Source organism: Nasonia vitripennis (genome assembly GCF_009193385.2).
Source record: "Nasonia vitripennis strain AsymCx chromosome PSR unlocalized genomic scaffold, Nvit_psr_1.1 chrPSR_random0001, whole genome shotgun sequence".
Classification (NCBI taxonomy): Eukaryota; Metazoa; Arthropoda; class Insecta; order Hymenoptera; family Pteromalidae; genus Nasonia; species Nasonia vitripennis.
Genome location: NW_022279660.1, coordinates 151,210 through 172,204, shown reverse-complemented (window position 1 = coordinate 172,204; position 20,995 = coordinate 151,210). Strand labels below are relative to the sequence as shown.

Genomic DNA, 20,995 nt, shown 5'->3' with positions numbered 1-20,995 from the left:
GTAACTTTTGTTTATTTATAAATAATTATAAATAATTTTTAAACAAAAGCTATATCACGCATACGATACCAACCTTTTACCCAAGCAGACGGCCGAGCGCGACTCTCTCCCTCTTTCGTTATCTACTCCATACCGGCCCCGAGCTCGAGAACGCACGTGCGCGACTCTCGCTATGTCAGCCCGTCCCCTCTCCTTTTACACTATAGTAGCCCCTGAGCTCTGACGCGACGTCTCTCTCTCTCTCTCTCTCTCTCTCTCTCTCTCTATCTTTCGCTGTATACTCCATACCGGCCCCGAGCTCGAGAGAACGCACGTGCTCGACTCTCGCTATACAAGCCCGTCCCCTCTCCTTTTGCACTATAGTAGCCTCTGAGCTCTGGCGCGGTAGCTCCAGCCGCTGCTGTACCGGACCCGCTTCTCTCTCCTCCCCTCCATACTCGCGTGCGTCCGCAGCCGTCTACCTGTCGTATACCTGCTGTTTGTCTTTTATTGCCCTTGCGTCAGCTCTGATCCTTTCTGCGCTGTAATAATTTGTAACCTGTAAGATTTCCTACTAGACGGTGCCGCAAAGCCTACTCTAAATTTCAGCTTTTGGGTATATTTATGGGATTTGTACATTAAAATAGAGAAAATTTGTTTGATACAATCTTATATTTATTTAATAAAACAGCAAAAAATGAATACATGATATATTTATGCGCTCGTGTGTGTGTGTGTGTGTGTGTGTGTGCGCGTGTGTATGTATGCGCGCGTAGAACAATAAAGAATATTTACAGCTTAGAAACTAACGATAGGAGATGAATAAAAAAAAAGTTATATCGGAAACATAACGTCGTACACATCTTTTGCGATTCTGGCTAAGCCAAACGCATAGATTTCCGTTAAAACTACATCTAAAACGTCGACGCTTACAGTGGCGACATTCAAGTTTGTCTTAACAATTTCCTCGATTTTATATTTATGAAGGGCGCAATATTCTTTGAACGACTTTACATTTTTCAGAATTTCACGACATAGTTCAGCCTCTTCTCTTTTCAAAGCGTCTTTTATATAATCTAAAATTGAGCCCACGCCACGATTAACTAATCCCGAAAGCTCCACGAGCTGTTTAAAACGCAAATCGATGCACTCTTTTACCTGTCTTAAACCAGCGAACGTTTGTTGATGCATAATTACACTAGGCGGACTCTCGTACTTTTTCTGCTTCTTGCACGCAGGCTGTGCAGGTGGATGCTGTTGTGTTTCCTCGACATTGCCGCCGACACTGTTGATGAACTGCTGAGCGTTGTTGGTTGTCATTTCTGCTGCTGTAGGTGCTGATGTTGGTATTGGCCTCTCGTCGATTCCGATCGCTCTTGCTCCGAAGCTGTTTGTGAATGTGACATCGTGATTTGGAAGGAGGATCTTGCTAGGATTTCCAAAATCCTGGTAGAACGTGAAGGAGTGAGTCAGATAGGCATCCATAGCCTCCATCTGATCTTTGATCACTTCCCAGCTGTGTGAGTCGAGTGTCACATACTTGGCTGGCGATCCATTGGCACAAATTTTTAACTCTGCTCTGTAGTAACCGCTGTAATACTCGAGGCCTATGGTTGCGCGCTTGCAGTTTTATTTGTTGAGCGCGTACGTCGTCGAGTACAACAAGTTGCAGGTGATCGGCTTATTTTTCCAAGACTCGGCACTTGGTGCTGCTGATGCTGCTGCTGCTGCTGAATCCATTGCAAAGATTTTTTACACGCGAGGTCTACTTGACGAGAGTGTTCTTACGACTGGTGGCTGGCGACTGAGCCACGACACCTTTATAAAGAATGGGATGACAAACAGCGAGCGTCAACGAGTCGCAGATCTTTCTAGAAACGACCGTTACAGTATTTACATTCCATAGTGAAACACGAGACAAGTTTGATATCGTTAAAAGTTGTTTTGTTTAACGCAACCGTCACAGCTAGTTCGATTGTATAAACTACTCAGATAACAAGCATCCGGACTTGACTGTGCAGATCTGATTACAGTAACCCCGTCCTGTAGAACTCGTACATGGGAATGCGTTGACTCGATGACGCATTGTTTTATTTTGCATTCTTCTCATGAGCCTTCGATAAAACTTAACGGCTAATGCGTCATTCTTGACAAAATCTGATGAAAGAAAACGTAGATATTTTCGCAGAGAAACGCCGCTACACATATGATACAGAAACATAATGCAGTGCTCGCCACATACTTTAGAGTCGACGCTCTGCACTTGTTTTTTATTCCAGTCGAATCGCGTGCAGTTTTTTCCGAGTCAATCAAGATGATTGATACGGGTGCAACTCCGTAGCTGTCAAAGTAAATTCCGTATCCATTTTTATCCATAAAGATGGCAACCCAGTGTGATCCTGGCTGATGGACGTGTCGAGATTCGTTACAATAGCTGTCGGTGTGGATAGCAATTTCGGAACGTGATTAGCAGCGTAAACTCCTATTGAATCGACTTTTAATCCTCTAATAGCTGTGATTATTTGACGCGTATTCATGTTGATGGTGCATCTACGTACTCTTCTTCCGCACCGTCTTTTTTCTCGACAGCTTCTTTTTTAATTCCGTCCACAACGCAACGTCGCTAGCACGAAATCTTTCGGGATAGTGATATCTCTACATCTGCCGATCGTAATCTAATATAGCTTGGTACATTACTTGGCTATTTATGTCGTACGGGTCGCTTCGATGAGGACTGGCAACGATTGAGTGTATCCACCTTCTGATTTGATAGGCTCGACGCAGTGCGCAAAAATTTTTCTTCTTCTCGAATTTCTTGATACCGTGGCTGATGCACAGCAAGACGTTAGGGAATAGCACAGAGAGTTCGTCAAACGAAGGCGCACTAAAATCTTCTAAATTTATGATTCATCGAGCCACTACTTTTTCCAAAAACTTGGCTTTTGCCTGGCCACGCACGTATATACGGCGCGCGTCTTTCACCAAGTTGCACAGATTACGACGCAAACTCTTGAAGGAGATATCTCCGTCGTGCCCCTCAAAACCGTGTACATCGAGAGTGCAGTAATTATTCGTCTGCTGCATGTCCACGGGTAATTCGGTAAAACTGCATTAAATGTATGTAGTTAGTATGCATGTTAGTTGTAGCGATTGATGCCAAAACCTTTGTTGAGAAAATGCACGCCTGTACCTGTGTTAAGTGTTTGAAAAGCGTCAATGTAGAGTTTGTCGAGACCTGTGAAACGTGGCTGCAAAGGTTTGCTTGGAATTTGTACGCCGTCGACGTAGAGAGAAATATAATTTATAGAGAAGTGTTGAAAATAAAAAGGGTTTATTTTCAACGCGGTTACGCGCGGTTTCCGTTGAATGCTTTGTTTTCCACAAAGCCCAAGATTATTCTCTTCGGCAGCTGACCGTGTATAACGTTGTGGATCGAATCGCCCAATATTCCCGAGTGAAGAGTAAACGACTTAACTTCGACTCTCGTTATGGGATATTTAGCCGTGGTTTTCGATAACGCTTGCGCATGAGCCAGTAAAACTCCAGGACTGATTTTTACTCTGCGAACTATGAGTGTAGCTTCTTTGATGCTGAGTTTGAATTTTCCATCGGCTGTCGCGTCCATCAGACAAAAAGCATCCTTACTCCTCACTAGACGTACGCGCATTTCTACACCATTAATCAGCATTTTATCGTGATTAAAGAGGTCGTGATGCAAATGTCCAATCATGTCAAAGTATCGTCGATTCTGTGTAAAGTATTTGCGATTTTCCAGCCCTTTGTTCACGATAATAGGTGCTGTGGCAGTGCTTACCGCATTAGCTGGTGAATCGAAACCGCCGCTCGTGTCGTCGTACCACAGACTCGCTGTAAGATGTGACTCTTTAGCAGCCGGAGCGTAGTTGAGAAGCGTCTCGATGTACGCTCTGTAAGGATAGGCGTTATTAGGCGGCGAAACAATTTTCTGATTGAAGAAAACGTCAATCTGATTGAACATTGAATGCATGAAATTGTTGATCGGTCCGACTTTAATGTCTTCGGTCATTGCGGTAGCCTCGTCAGCGGGTACGATTTTAGCTCGAACATGAAGCATAGTGTGAGCCAGATCAAAGTAACGCTCGCTACCTGCCGGCACGACGAATTCCAATGGTGCGTCGACCTCGTCGCTAAGAGACGACACAGGCTTATAATGCAGAAAGCTGCCGCTTTCAATTGACGTTTGAGTGGCTGGTAGCGTGAAAAGATCCAGCTCGCTGGACATGCATTCCGTCGAGTGAGAATGTAAAAATGCCATTTTTACCCAAACTAAATACGCCTAGGACCAAAAATATCCGTAACACTTCTCAAACTCTGCTGCTGAGTACTTCTCTTTTTAGGCCTCTTCTTCGTTTTTCGCGTGACTCTCTTCTTCCGTCCTGATGTATGTTGTTTGCGTTTTTTGCTAGAGCCGGTTGTACTCGATGTACGCGTCTTTCTCAACTGACGCCTTCGATGCATTGCGCGTGATTTATAACCAGAACCTTTCATAATTTCTGCTATCTTTTCACCGGCTTTTCTCTTCAATTTTTGTCCAGACTCTTTAGTACGATATTTGAAGGCCTCCTTGAAATTCGAGCCGTTGTTTGCAACGTCGTCCAACACGTTGATGCCTGTGCGCACAGCCTCTTTGCCCACAGCTCTGGCACCGGAAGCGTTGTACGGAAGAATTTTGCGAAATAAACCTCCGAGTCATGCACCTACACCTCGTCCGCGCTGATACGTTGAACCGGAATAGACGTGTCTCACTCCTCCACCGCCTACTTGCTCGTCGTAGTAGCGTATGTAGTGACTCATCGTGACATAGCGTTGCTCTCTCTCTCTCTCTCTCTCTCTCTCTCTCTCTCTCTCTCTCTCTCTCTCTCTCTCTACCGATTACGTTTAAAGTGAAGCGTAACCGTCAGTGTTCCATATTCGAATGGTATTCGCACTCCGTGCTGATCCCTTATATCTATGACGATCGAGCGAAAACTGTGATGTAAAAGCGGAATATAATGAGCAGGTGCAAAATGTCTCACGATATTACTGCCGAATTTGTACTTTGCACTGTCCACGGAAACTACACGCAGTAGAGCAGCTTGAGTGTCGCCGACAGTGTGTGGCTCGTACACGTAGAGCTGATCGGGTATAGCTCGGGAAAGCGATGCTGGTCTGTTTCCTAGCGCGACTACACAACCCATTGACGATGTGACAAAGGTGCCGTTTTTTCGCCGAGTCTCGGAATCTTCGAAACCGAAAATATGGCAAATTTTTTCGTTAAACGTTATCTTATGCTGATCATCGCAGGCACACTTGCGCTGTAGCATGTAGTAACCCTTTTGAAAGGGTGCAACTTCGAGACGCAGATGATCGTGAAAGGCGGCTGATTTATTTATTTCGTTGGTTAGTTGCTCGATCTTATCGTAAATACCGTGCGAAAAAAAATTCCTGCTTTGCCTTTTCTGGGCAGATAATCGAATAGGCATGTTCTGGGCAGATAATTAGGTTATCTTCTACGTAATTTTGATTTTTTATTTTTTCGAAGTCACTTCTATGATATTCATTTTCACAATTTACACATATCATTGCTGGTACTTTTATTTGGGTGGCACTTGTAATACTTTCGATCGGTTCGATCCGGAGGTTATTTCTCGGTCGACGTCATCTTATGATATATAAGATTATTGTTCATCCATAGCTATATGCGATTCGAGGGCCCCGGTAGATGTTCTTTATAAGCTTTGTACTGTAGTCACAGGTTCTAGGATGGCAAGCAAAAGTCAAGACACGAGTCTGAAGAGCGAACCAGGGCAGGTCTTTTGCTGGAGGGTTTCAGGTTGTTGTCAGGGATAAACGTAGGATGAAAGGCAGGGGTTCTTTAGGAAGGTTCTCTCAATTGGCTGTTTAGGGCCATTCTTTAATCTAGGCATTCTGAATGATCGAATGGGCAGCTAGCAATGTCTACAAGTAACTCACCTGAACAAATTCTAATTAAAACGCGCATTGTTTGTGTGATTGCACGTATAACTTTAAATTTTACTTTCTTAGTTAAAACTTTTATTTTTAATATTTTTAGATTATTTATTTTTATTTAAATTAAAAAAGTCGCTGCCAATTCATTGGCACGTAGCTTCGTCCAACTTAATTTATAGTTTTAATAAATAAATACATCCAATAATATTTGTTGGGATCAGGTTGGGTGAGACTATTAATAATCGACACTAAAAGATTTCCAGAAAAAGGCTTTATTTAATCGACCGAAAAACAAACCACTGCGGGTAATCACGTGCGCTCTCTTGGAGTGCCGGCGACAAACTGGCGCGGCGAGCCGAGCAACGCAGCTCGACGAGCTCGCGCATGCGCAGGAGGGGAGAGTCCCAAGTGGACCTATCTCAACACTCCCTCTCACTTGAGGAATACTCCCTCTCAATCCCAGGATACTTCCTGTATGGATGGCTCAGGCTCGTCCTGGTCCTCGAACTCCTCGGGAAACTCTAAAAATTGACACACAAATTGATTAGTTACATGTTAAATATAAGTTTCAATAGGTCGTTATGTAATTGTTTAGGCAAAGCCTTTGTAAATATGTCGGCTAACTGACTCTTGGAGTTGACCCATTCTATTTTGATATAATTCTTATTAACACATTCTTTTACATAATGTTCCCTTCTTTCGACCATATGTCTCAATCGATTACCTCCATTTACTTTCGCGCAAGAAATGGCAGCCATATTATCGCAGTACAGTGTCATTGGATATAAATTATGCTCTAGCATAATCGTCACTGAGTTATGTAGGGACATACTTTCCTGACAAGTTTCGCTCATGGCTACATACTCCGATTGACAAGTGGACAGAGCAACGCTCTGCTGCTTGTGCGTTCTCCACGCCACTGTGTTACCGAACAGTCGAATGACGTAGCCACACGTAGTCAGAGAATTTTTGCAGTCAGCTAAACTGGCATCAGAATAAGCTATCAACCCCTCATCTGCTCGATTGAAAATCAACTCATAGTTTCGTGTTCCTGACAAATATTGAAATACTCTCTTAACCATATTCCATTCCTGAATTGTGGGGTTTACTTGATGCCTGCTAAGTACATTAACCGTATACGAAATGTCTGGCCTTGTAGCATTCGCCAAATAGAGTAGAGACCCGACAGCCTCTCTGTACAGTCTATTTGGGATTTGTCCTTTGCCGGATTCTGCCAAAATGTACTCATTTTCCTCCCTCTCTTTTCTACCGCAGCTAGTAACGTCTAGTTGCCTCATTGGTGTACTAACTGGTCTGCAGTTTTCAAAGCCAAATCTAATCAACATCTTTTCTATGAATTTAGTTTGACTCATTTTGATAACACGCTCAGATTGATCTCTGTCTATCTTTATCCCTAAGAATTCTTTGGGGGTACCAAGATCTTTGATTTTAAATTCAGCACTCAGATCTTTGCTCAACTTGTTCAAAATTTCGTTGTTTGAACTGGCTAACAGTATGTCGTCAACATACAGTACAACAAGGATTGTATCTACACCTGAGTGTTTGATGTATAAGCACGGATCTATTTCGTTTAATTTGAAGCCTAGCTTAGTCATAACGCTTGAAAATTTATCATTCCACTTCTTGGGACTTATCTTTAATCCATAAAGTGACTTATTTAATTTCCACAAAAATCTTTTTCTGGTATCGCTAGTAATCTGAACTCCCTCTGGAATTTCCATATAAATGTCCTCAGACAAGTCACCGTACAAGAATGCAGTTTCAACATCGAGTTGTCTAAGCGAGTAATTTAATTTATTCGCAATCGAAAAGAAGGCTCTTATCAGTGACATCCTAGATACGGGGGCGTAAGTTTCACGTAAGTCATACACATTCTTGTCTTTAAATCCACGAATAACTAATCGACCTTTGAATTTAGCTTCACCCTGTTCATTCTCTTTTCGCTTAAAGACCCATCTGGAGTCGATTATATTTGGTTTGAAGTTACTCATTAACACATTTGATCTTTCTACCACAGTGTACACTTGTTTTTCTTTAATAGAATCTAGTTCTGATTGGATTGCTCTCAACCAGTGTTCTCTCTCTGGTGAGTTTACAGCTTGTTTAAACGTTTGTGGGTCACCTAAGATTTTAGCTAGAAGAGCATGATATTTAAGATCGCTGAATTCTCTATCAAAATCAAGTTCTCGTATCTCAGAGTCCTCAGTTAGAAAGAACATTGCTACGGGGTTCTTTTTAGGTCTACCTCTTTTTCGTTTTACTTCGCTTACTGTCTCTTTGACTTCGCCTACTGATTCTATTGTTTCGAATGTCAACTCTTGTACAGTCTCAGATTCTGATTCCTTTTCTGAGTTTAACTCTGATTGATCGTTTTCTATGTTTTTACATTGAAAATCTTTATATGTTAAATTTTCCACGAATCTCACATGTTTACAGTCATATAATTTATGGTCGCTTGGTACAAGTATCGTGTATCCAGTACTTAGATATCCAACTAAAAAACCTAGCTTTGCTTGGGGCGAAAACTTGGTATCTGTACCGCGAGCTATCTTAATATACGCTGCGCATCCAAAACGCTTGACCTGGCTCACGCATTCAGCCTGATTAGATACAATTTTACTTAAAGGTGCCACCATGTCCACCGACTTGTGAGGTGTCCTGTTGTAAATATAAACAGCTGCTTTTACAGCAAGATCCCAATGCGAAAGCGGTAAGCCAGAGTCCAGCATCATGGCTCTTACTTTATTTTCTAACGTACGATTAAACCGTTCGGCAACACCGTTGTGTTGAGGTGTATCGGGACAAGCTAGTTGTAGTTCCGCACCGTATTTGTCTAGAACCTCTCTAGTAGCCTGACAAACGAACTCTGTTCCCCTGTCGCATCTCAGATAACAGAACTTTTGATCAGCACCTACCGCATTACGAAGACTTTTTACAAATGACTCTATGTGCTCTGGCACTTCAGTTTTACTTTGCATTGGATAAGTTAGGGCAGCTCTAGTAGCATCATCGATTAAAACAAGAACAAATTTATATTTTCCTGGATGTGATTCCGGGCTGATGGGACCCATAGTATCTCCATGAACTATCTGTAACGGTTTTGTTGCCCTATCTCTAATCTTGTTAAAAGGAAGTTTGACACTGTTCGCTTGCATGCAGATTCGACAGTCTTGTATGGTTTTATCTTTGTCTATATTCTCGAAGTTTATTAACTTATTATTTTGCTTAGCTAACACTAGTAAATATTTCTTGGATACATGTCCAAGTCTGATATGCCACAGCATGGCTTCTGAAAGTTCCTCTCTAGGCTTTTTGTGATTTTTGAACTCATCTATTTTATCGACCTGATTGGTCTCTATTTTGTTTTTTCCTGTTGCTTGACGTTTGTAAAAAGTCTGTTTCTACATCGTTGATTTCCCTAGTCTTGTCTACACTAGACTTGCTTGTCACTGATTTATTTGTCTTAGTTTCGTTTATTTCTGTAGAGTTCTTTTTACTTCTAGTGTTATACATGATTTTCGGATTAGATTTGGTTACATTATCTTTACTCAACACTAGTTTAATAGTCCAGAATGGTTTCTTGTATTCTCCTGTCAAAATGCTTTTATCGAGTTCTGGATTATAAATATCAATGATTTTATTATTTAAATAAATCTCAAGTCCCTGATCTACGAAACGTCTCAATGATAACAAATTGTATGACAGATCTTTCGAATACAGAATATTGTTTAAGATAAATGTATCATTATCCTCTGTAACTACTTCAGTAGACCCACTACCGTCAGTCCTAAATGTGCTATCTTTGTTTGCGCAATCTACCTTTGTAATCGCTCGAGAGTCAAATTTGTCAAAGTACAGTTTAGATCTGCTCAGGTGCTCGGTTGCACCTGAGTCCGCTATGAATTCTAACAATTCTTTGTTACAGCAGTTCACTTTGTTACCTTGATATTCCTCGGCAATGGCTTGGAGTGATGTCCCTTGCTGAGGCCTAGGATGGCCTGCACCCCTTTGTGGTCCGCCTCGTCCACAGCCTCTGCCTCGTGTCGAAGCTCCCCTGTTGCCTCTCGCTCCACGGTTGGCTGGAGCAGCTGATTGGTGTGTCCGGCCTCTGGTCGCAGTAGACCGGCTCCCTCTGCTTGTCCACCTCCCTCTCTTTGAGGGTGGGCCGTAGCTGGTTGCAGTTGCCATCCCCTTCTCCAGGTCTGCCTTTCTTTTGTTGCACTCATGTGCGAGGTGAGAGCCGAGTTTGAGGCAGTAATAACACTGCCTCAATCCTTCATTGGGACAATTGGCCTTCGTGTGCCCCTCCATTCCGCAACCTCTGCAGATCAGCCGACCAGTACCCTGACTCGTATGCAGAAAGGCTCGTGCTGACGGTTGCGAAGGCATCTTCCGGCTCTTGGTAGATTCAACCTGTAACAGATAGTTTTTTAATTTCTCGCATGTCATTTCAGTAGACGTAGTTTCTTTAAACAGTTGGTCTGCAGTGGTAATTTCTGGGACTGCCTCAGCAACTGCTTGAAGAAAATAATCTCTTAACTCTTTTTCTGGAAGTTTTCCCGCGTCTGGGGTATTTTCAAATATTCTGACTTTCTCTTGGAACCTATCGTAGAAATCAGATGCAGTTTCCTTTGAGGGTAAATATTTAATAGTCAGCAGATCTTTTCTGGCTGTGATTCTAGTTGTTCCAGTTTCGTATCTTTTTACATTTTTCAATTTTTCAATAATTAGTTTCGGATCAGTCAAATTGACAATCTTGTTGTAATAGATCGCGTCTATTCTATTGATTATAATTTCTCTAACTTTAAACTCATCATCCGATCTTTTCGACTCATTTACCGTAGAGTTCATGCTTACACTTTCATCGAGGACATAGTGCAATTTCTTGCTTCTTAGTTCAGACTTCAAGTAGTCTTCGAACATTTCAAAATTAGTTTTTAGCGTGAGTTTATAATTTCTAAAGCCTAAACTTTCTCTGCCAACAAATTCGTTTTTCAATTGTTCTGACAAGTTTAAGCTTCTATCAATCAGTGATCTCTCAGTGTCTTTATCTCTTTCAAGAAGTAAGACCTTTATCTTGTTTTCTACTAGTTCGTTAACAATATTTAAAGGAATGTGATTTGATTGTTCTACAAACTGAAAGTAATCATTTTGTCTTACCGATTCACGGAGAAAATTTGACCTGTTTTCTCGATCAGGTGATGGCTGCCTCAGCTGTGACCTGGGCTTACTGTATGGGTTGAATAAGGGAATATTCACCGGTGTGTCCCCCGGTTCCCCAGACTCCTGAGCCTCGTCCTCCGAGTTACAGGAGAGTTCTCCCGCTTCTGAGGGCTGCCTCCTACCTTCTGCCGACCTCTTCCGAGGCTCGCTCATGTCGATGTTCATATCTATCAACTCCTCGCCCCGCAACGTCTGTGACTTGCAGTACGGAGTCGATGACACCTTTTCGACCCGTATAACTCGGGGCTTTTCCTTGAGAACAGGGTCCATCTTTCTAGGCTCCACGGGTTCGGTGTCTACACCCTGAGCTGTAGACCTCCCTGCCTCGGCAGTCTCCACTATATTTGACTGCTGCTGACTCGGTTTCACTGCCAGTTGTTTCCCAGGCGAGCCCAGGAGGAAGGGCTGCTGCTGTCCAACACCTGGCATTGTAAGGCCCTTCACCAGCATCTCAATTCCAGTGAGAAACATTTTATTTTGCTCCTGCATCATTAGCATGACCTCACTTCTGGTGATAGAATCTGCTGAATATCTTAACTAGAAGATATGTTGCTTCTCAGTGATAGGCCAGACATGGTCAATGACCGCTCTCTCGATTTCCGACAGGGTATCGTCGAACCTGCGCAGCTGGAGTTCACTTCTTTTAAAATATAGTGAGCCGTCGCTCCTCCTCAATAGAGTGATGGTGTCACGGTGATAACCTTCACCGGGCGCCTCGTTGGCTTCCGACCTCTCCCATTCTCTGAGGATGATGCGACGTAACTCCTCTCGATCAGCACCTGTTGAATTAATTAGCATGTAAGTGTTTTGATTATATGAATATGCAGAATATTAATCCAAATATCCAAGTAAAAGATTGTTGAAACGGTAACAATAATTGTTCGATAGTAACTTTGACTCGGAGTCATTGTTATCAAATATCTCTTATCTTTCCTCTCTTGATGAGCAACTCTTGTCGCTTGCTCTTGCTCTCCCAATCAAGTGGGGCGATTCTAATCGCGCGGTCTTGGCATATTGTAAGATTAACCTGTTTCTATGGTCGATGTTCTATTCTGAATCTTACTGTCATGTGACTCTTGTCTATCTTTCTAGTTCTAGCTACTGTGTTGACTTTTAGAATTGATTGGTTACGGCTTGCTTGAATTTTAAGCGAAAGCCGGTTACGCATAATGTGGGGCCCTCACAAAATGCGATTTTTAATGAACTGCAGTCCGTATTTATTTTGCAACACAGGGTTTTTAAAGAAAAACACTATTAAACATGCTACTCAACGGTTACTGATTCTAAGAATTTTTAAGAGAAATATCTTTATTTGAAGTATTTTCTATTTCAGAAAATCATTGTAAAAAGGTATAGACAGCGCACCGCTCAGGCTGTGCGCGTGAGAGAGAGACATAGAGAGCGAGAGCGCGCCCGTGCACACTCCGCTCGCCGCATGCGTACCGCGCACAGGAGAGAAAGGTAGAGAGGGAAGCACCGCTTGCAACACTGCCGCGCGAGCCGCCAGAGATTCTCAGCCCATGCAGTGTGGCGACGTTTCGCCGCATGATGTTGCCCGCACTGTTCCCCCTATATGCGCGCACTTGCCGACGCTACCGCTCTTTCCGCGGTAGAAGATGCTAGCTGGCTCCCTCCCCTCCTTTAGGTCATGCGGCTAGCAACTGGTGGTCTTGTGGAGAGAGACAGACAATCCCGATGTAGCGCCGGCGGCCGCCATCTTTGCCTCGTGTCTCCGCTCTTCCCCCTCCCGCAAGCTCATGCTTGACTTCTCGGAAATGCGGGACTTGCTGCGTTTTGTTTTTACTTCTAAGAAACACACGGCTTAACGCGCCTAGCTTTTCGGACTTTTGTTTTCAGTTTTTCTTGTAACTTTCCGTATTCTCACGAAATGTTTCTAATTTTCTCATATTATTTACGACTTTTTACATGATCTAGCACTTTTGAATTTACTCTACACTTTTGTCACTTCGTGGCACTTTTCGTGACTTTACGTTTTTTGTACACTAATCTAGATTTTAACTGCGCGAATTTTTTTTTACGACTTCACTTTTATTAGATTTACTTTTGTTTTACTTACTGAACGATGAGCTTGCCGTTTCGAGCCGCCACATGATGACCCTCTTGTTGAAGCTTCTCGAAGGAGATGCGTTGGCTCCTGGCCTCGTGACACAAAGGTGCGGATGATGGTTTAATACACACCACCCTTGAGTTCTATCTGCTGCCTTTGTCACTACACTACACTTGCTCTCGTGAGCTGACAATTCTCCCGGGTCTCTAGGCGCGTGCCTCCCGGTTTTTCTTTTGCGCAATGGAAGCGTTGCTCACCCGGCCCATAACCTGTTGGGATCAGGTTGGGTGAGACTATTAATAATCGACACTAAAAGATTTCCAGAAAAAGGCTTTATTTAATCGACCGAAAAACAAACCACTGCGGGTAATCACGTGCGCTCTCTTGGAGTGCCGGCGACAAACTGGCGCGGCGAGCCGAGCAACGCAGCTCGACGAGCTCGCGCATGCGCAGGAGGGGAGAGTCCCAAGTGGACCTATCTCAACAATATTACAGTAAAATTCGTGATTGTTCGTAATTAAAGCATTATAAATTATTAGATTTTATCTCCGGATATACTTAAGGAAATGAACTGAAATTTATATGACAAATAGAAATCATAATCTCCTAATACTATGAATTTTCGGAAAATAGTCTGAGCTTTAGTTAGCAAGTTATGAGTTATAACAAAAATAGTTATTTTCAGTTATACAGGGTATACAGGGTGACGGAACTAAAATTGGGACCTTAATGTCTTTTAAACTAATGAATTTCATTAACTGCGCAAAGAACTTAGCTGAGATTTATAAAATAACTATCTGTTCCCAAAATTTCAACTTAATTAAAGCCTTTTTACTCCCGCAACCGTACGACATAGAAAACCCACTTTTTGAGGATTTTTATTTTTATTTAAAATGACTTAAAATTTTTACAGCAAGTAGATATTATCATTTTTGATTGTCATAATTTTTTTCAAAACATTTGAAGACAGTAGTCTCGTCCACCTTTAGTGGGTCAGCAGAGGTCCAGCTGCTGACTCACAAAGAGTCCATCACTATCAAGGACATGGACGAGTCGACGACAGCACTGGAAGTAGCCGCGGTGATTGCGGCAAAGATCGGGCCAAATGTGGTGCCCCCAGACAGCATTAAAATCAGGGGGTCCTATAGCGGCACTTTAACGGCGACCATCCAACTCCCGGCAGCAGCTGCTAAAAAGCTGCTGCAAAAAGGGAAAATAAGGATCGGATGGGTCAACTGCAGAGTTCGACTGCGAGAAGGATCCTCGCGGTGTTACAGGTATCACGAAACTGGACACATCGCGAGGGACTGCAAGAGCGCAGTCGATCGGTCGGCGCAATGCTACGGGTGCGGCCGAGAGGACCATAAAGTAGTGGACTGTTGGTCAGAGAGGAGAAGGCAGACATCGTCATCATCAGCGAGGAGTATAGGGATCTCGAGGACCCAAGCTGGGTGAGGGACAGTACCGGCAAAGCGGCTATCTGGGTATGTGGAAGCCTCCATAAAGTAGTGGACTGTTGGTCAGAGAGGAGAAGGCAGACATCGTCATCATCAGCGAGGAGTATAGGGATCTCGAGGACCCAAGCTGGGTGAGGGACAGTACCGGCAAAGCGGCTATCTGGGTATGTGGAAGCCTCCACATATCCCGCAAGATGGCCGCCCCTCTCCCCAACTTTACCTGGGTGGAGGTAGCGGGGGTACGCATTTACAGCTGCTATCTTCCGCCCAGCGACACCATCGAGGATTTCACGAGGTCCCTGGACGCCATCGTCACCAGCGCCCAATCCTCCCGGTTGCCTGTTGTAATCGGGGGGGACTTCAACGCCTGGGCGACAGAATGGGGTAGCGCGAAGGCCACCGTTCGCGGACGCGCACTCCTCGAAGCCTTCTCTACACTGGAGCTAGAGATCGCTAACAGTGGGACGACTCCTACCTATGCAAAGGGTAACAAGTCGTCCATAGTTGACCTGACCTTCATCGATCCAATCATGGTGGGGGAAGGGCACGACTGGAAAGTTAGCGATCGATACACGGGTAGCGACCACCAAGCTATCGTGTATGGGCTTCAGAGGACCAACAGAAGATCCGGGGCAAAGCTGTGAGCTGTGAAGAAGAGGTGGTCACCAGCTTCCTTTGACCGAGAAGTGTTCCTCTGCTCCCTGGAGAGAGCAGTGGTGGAAGGGACACCCATCGAGATAGCCCGAGACCTCGCGACGGCCAAAACAACGGCCTGCGATGCGTCCATGGCCACAAAATCAAACACCCGTAGCCGATCACCAGTCTATTGGTGGTCAGAGGAAATCGCAGAGTTGCGCCGCGAGTGTTTACGGGCCAGAAGACTGCACCAGAGAGAGAGAGGAATAGACCGCGGTTTGAAGAGCTGACCGCGGAATACGAGACTAAACAAAAGAGGCTCAAAGCTGCCATCAAGGCTGCGAAGAGAAAGTGCTTGCGCGACTTTTGTGAGGAAGTAGAAAACGACTCCTGGGGCAGGCCGTACAAAACGGTCATGAACAAGATCAACCCCAGGGGTGCGGGAACTCCAACCAGCCCCGACTTCCTCGACGGGAAAAGGTGTCGTTCGACACCTTTTCCCACAACAACGGGAAAGGGCACCAGATACGGGCCTGATGCTAGCGGACGGTGCTGCCGAGCCGCCAGATGTATTTTCTAAAAGCTATTTTTCTACAGTCTTCCAAATTTGTCAAATTGTTGTCATTTAATTCATCGGGTAAGAATGAGTTGTTTAGTCCTGTCAGCAAATAATTAGGAGTAAATCTAGTTGAACTGTGAATTGTATTGTTATAATCCTTTACACATTCCTCTGCTACCTGAGGCCATGATTTATTTCTATTCTTGTAAATCTTACATCGTATTCTGTTTACCAAAGTCTGATTTGTCCTTTCATTTAATCCATTAGAAAACGCACAATCCACTGCTGTAAACACCAATGCTATCTTCTTTTGATTTAAATATTGCTTAAACTGTGCTGAATTTATACCAGGATATTGATCTGTTAACACCAATTTTATACTTCCATCATTTTCTACTTTCTTAATTAAATTTATAAAATCCTTTGCAACTTGAATTTTTGAAGTTATTACGTAAGCAAATCTTGTAAAATGATCCACCGCCAAATGTAGATATTTCTTTTTACTTTTATTACCTTTGAAACCTCCTATTGTATCGAGGGACACTATTTCAAGAGGTTCCTTTGCTGGACCAAGTTGAGATAAAGGTGCTTTAAAACAACCTATTCTTGATTTATTTTTAATGCAAGTTTTACAAGATCTACAAGTTAATCTGATGTGCTTATACATATTTTTAAAATAAAATGTTTGCCCAAAGGTTAGAATTAACTGTTTTGTGCCTATATGACCTTGATCAACATGTACATCTCTGAGAAGAGATTTTCCAAATTCTTCAGTAATCCATATTTTCTCTCTATCATTTAAAATTTTATAAATTATATCATCTTTAATAATGCATTTTTCATCAACTTTTAACAATTTTTGATTTTCTTTGATATCGTTTAGTTTCAATAAATTTGAAGTTTTTATCGTGAATCATTATATGTATCCTCGTGTGATTCCAAAACCGGATTTCTAGACAAACAATCAGCTTCAATATTATCTTTACCAGAATTATATACAATTTCAAAATTAAATTGTGAGATGTAATTCAAAATTTGCAATAGTTCCACATCATTACTTTTTTTTATATTAAATTTTTCTAATGGTCTATGGTCCGTAAATACAATAAACTTTTTCCCTATCAAATAGAATTGCCAATATAAAATGGCCTCTTTAATAGCTAAGCATTCTATAAAAATAGCTTTCTTCTTTTTCTCAGCCTCTGTTAACTTTCTAGAAAAGAAAAACACCGACTTTAAAGAATTATCTTCTTGTGGCTGTTTCAATATTGCTCCAACTCCTTCAACACTTGCATCAGTAAAGATGAATATTGGTGCCTCTGGATCAAAAATTGCCAAGGCAGGTGATGTACATAAATAATCTTTTGTTGAGTTAAAACTATTATTACACTCTTCAGACCATTCAAATAACACATTTTTCCTCAACAAATTTCTCAAAGGATCCAGTAAAGTAGCATGATTTGGTATAAACTCTAAATAAAAATTAATCTTACCTAAGAACTGTCTAACTTGTTTTTTTGTTTTAGGTGTAGGAAACTTTTTGATAGCCACTAAATTATCATTCCGTGGTTTAATTATATTGTTTCCAATTTCGTGACCCAAATACGTAATCTTTTCTTGAGCAAGTTGACATTTATTTTTATTTAATTTAAAGCCTTGTTCATATATTGTTTGCAGTACTCGCTCTACATGCTCTACATGCTCTTCATAATTCTTAGAAAACACCAATATATCGTCTATATAATTTACTGTAAAAGAATCTAATTTATATTTTCTTATCACACCTGCTAAAACTCTTTGAAAAATAGCAGGAGCAGTTTTCAAACCAAAAGGCAAACAGTTCTACTGCCAGTGTCCATGATGAGTCACAAAAGCTAACTTATATCTATCCTTTTTACGTATCGGAATCGACCAAAACGCCGAATTTATATCCAGTTTTGAAAAAAACTTACAGTTTCTGACACGTACAATAAGATCATCTATCTTTGGAAAAGGTTGACTTTCTGGCACTACTATTTTGTTCAGCCCTGTAAGATCAACGAATAAGCGTGATTTTTTTCCTTCTTCTATCTTGAAAACCATAGTTACAGGAGCTGCAAAAGAACTCCTTGACTCCTCTATTAATACCCGCTTTTAACAACTCACTCACTTGTTTCTCAATTTCTAGTTTGTCTTCAAAAGAGCATTTATACGGTTTCATTGAAATATATCTATTTTCTGTCAGTTTCACTGTGGCTTCGTAATCTTTTACTGTTCCTATATCAAACTTTGACTTAGTAAAAATTATCTCATATTTTTTTATAATATTCTCTATTTTATTAGTATTTAATTCACTAATATTATTTTGCTTATCAAAATTTGTTTTTTCTTGTTTCTGTGATATAATCAAATTTTCATTTTGACAAAGCTTGAATTTTTTTATTAAGTCTAATCCTAATAGAAATTCACAATCGATTACACCTTCTTTAACAATGAAAAACTGAAAATCCTCTTCTAAATTACAAATTCTGCGACGATGTGTGTCGCTGCCGCTAAGGATTTTACGATGAAAATCCAAAGCGGCATCACGATTTTTTAGCCGAGCTGCGAGTACCGGGAATCCAGTGTCGCCTCGCGGTGACAACAAGGACCCGGCATGTTGCGATGCGTTGCGAGGGCCGGCGTCGCGGCAGCCTGGCGATCTTCTTCCGAGAAGACCGCCAGCTCGCCGCCGCCAGCTTCAGAGAAGAGTCCCGAGGAGCCGCGTCGAGGGGACGGCTCATCAGCCAATCCGCGTCTCGACCGCTCCGCGTGAGAAGTCCGTGCGGACTCGAGAGCCAATGAGAGGCTTTCTCTTACGTGACGTAGGGAGAGTCAGAGTGGGGTTTTCGCGAGCGCGAGCGCGTTCGCCCCCGAAAATAGAGAGTTCTCTGACTGGATCTTGAGGTGCTAGCACGTACCTCGAGCCACAGGAAAGAGGAAGAAAAGCTGCGGTCAGTTCGAGGAGGCCTTTCCCGGGAGAAGAGGGGACATCGAGGAAGGCTTGGGGAACTGGAGCTGCTGAGAGCTGCCTGGACAACGGTGCGACGTCGGCAGGAGCCACGCCGCCACCTCCACCCAGACAGCGAGAGAGAGAGACATCGAAGAGAAGAGAGAAGAAGAGGGAAGCGGAACGAGAACCCGAGAGAGGACCAGCCGACCCGGACCCGAGCGCCGAGAGCGGCGGATCCTAGGCAGTCTTCTCCGCGGCGTACTCGAGGAACGGGAGGCAGGGTTCGCCCCATTCCCGTGAGGTATAGTTCTTAAGTTGCTTGTGAGTGTGTGTGAGAGAAAGAGAGCGAGAGCGTGTGTGCGTGCCAACGGTGTGCTTCGACGTGGTGCGGCACGTCGGAGGAGAGAGAGAAGTAATAAGAGTGAGTGCGATAGCGAGAGCGCGAGAGTTGCGTCAGCCGACGTTTAAGTGCAGCGGCACTGGGACGCGGCGCGCGCGCGCGAGCGAGAACAAAGAGAGCGGCCGTTACCGCGTGGCGCCGTTAGCCGCTAGGGCTTCGGTGGTGTAAGAGTGTAGGGAATAAAGAAGTGATTGACAACAAAAAAGAAGAGCGTGATTCTTTGCGAGTTCCTCCCATCCTCACTCGGCCCAACGTGCGCTCCCACGCGCGTGGCGATCGCGGGACCTCCCCGCGGAAAGAATAAATCTAACCCGGTAGAGTTGGTGTTGCGCAGCCAGTTAGCAGTGGGAGCTGGTAGCTGGCAACCTCGTCGCAATTCTAATCCTCAATATTACAACGCCTTCCGTTTTCGCCATTCCAGCTAAACCCTTAATATTATCTCTCCCACTTGTTATTTGTGTAATATTTCTTTTATCATTCAAAAATCCACTACTAACCAAAGAAATATTGGAACCAGAATCATATAGACCAATTGCTGGACAACCATTTGCAAAAATCTTTACTTTAATAAGTGGGAGAACTATTCGTTTTTTGCCTCTTCATGACTTGCTACTACTTCCTGTATTTCATTATTATTTGTAACCTTAATGTTTTCATTTTTTAATTGTTTAATTTTCTTATCTTTATTGCGGCATACACTTTCTAAATGAAATCTATTTTTAAAACCTAAATTATCACAAATACTACATGGTCTTTTTTCACTTCCAATTCTCTTGTTTAAATTATCATTTTTCAAGTCGTTGATTTTACCTAATTGTTTTAATTTTGCCATTAAATTTTCTATATTTATAATAGCTTTCCTATCTAACTTATTTTGGATAAAATTTGGTAAGCTAATTTGGTAATCACAATCATGTTTATCTGTGTGTTTATAGGCAAGCTGTCATCCACTTCTAACAATAATTTTCTTTTCTTTAACGCATATTCAAATAACGAACCATTATAAAACTTAAAATTATAGGCATACGATATATCTGTCCAGGACTGTGCAGAGAAAGTGTCAATATATGCATTATTCCATGCCTCCCAATTTAACAAAGAGTTTTGCTTTACAAATACATTATACCAATCTAATGCAGATTTTTCTAAAAATAATCTTAATACTTCAGCATATTTATTTTGGGCGATTCCCACTCTATCACACTCCTGCACAAATAACCTTATCTCTACCACTCCAAATCGACTAACCAGAATATTCTTTTTAACTGAACTTTTATTTGCTCTGTCTACAATTATGTTTATAAATTAAACTCCATTCAATTGCTTACTTCGGGTTATTAAAGAATGTTTTTACTTCTCTAGAGTGAGGAAAATAATAAACTAACCAATTCAATAAATCTGAAGAACAAAAGAAATGTGACAAAAAAATCTAAATCTGATTTGAGTCTAAATCTTCACGGCTCGCTGGCTCGTGACCAAGTGTGTAGGAGGAAGAACGCTTGGGCTTTTCCTGAAGTAACGCCGTGTCCCCCACGACGCACTTCAGTTACTTCTCCTTTGCTACGTCGTAGCGTCGACGCTTGTTGCACTCATTAGGCCTTACGACGCCTGGCAACTAGACGTACGCCGAAACTGCAACGCAGCAGCGCACGTGCTGTTTGAGCCAGCGACGGGGAAGTTGTTTAGCTTAGCG

The 20,995-nt window shown here is 42.6% G+C and overlaps 1 protein-coding gene across 3 annotated transcripts in view; it reads left to right on the top strand.

The window, feature by feature from the left end:
- The window catches only part of LOC116417957, a 246,042-nt gene that overhangs the window by 111,388 nt on the left and 113,659 nt on the right, over positions 1-20,995 (top strand). The window lies entirely within an intron of this gene.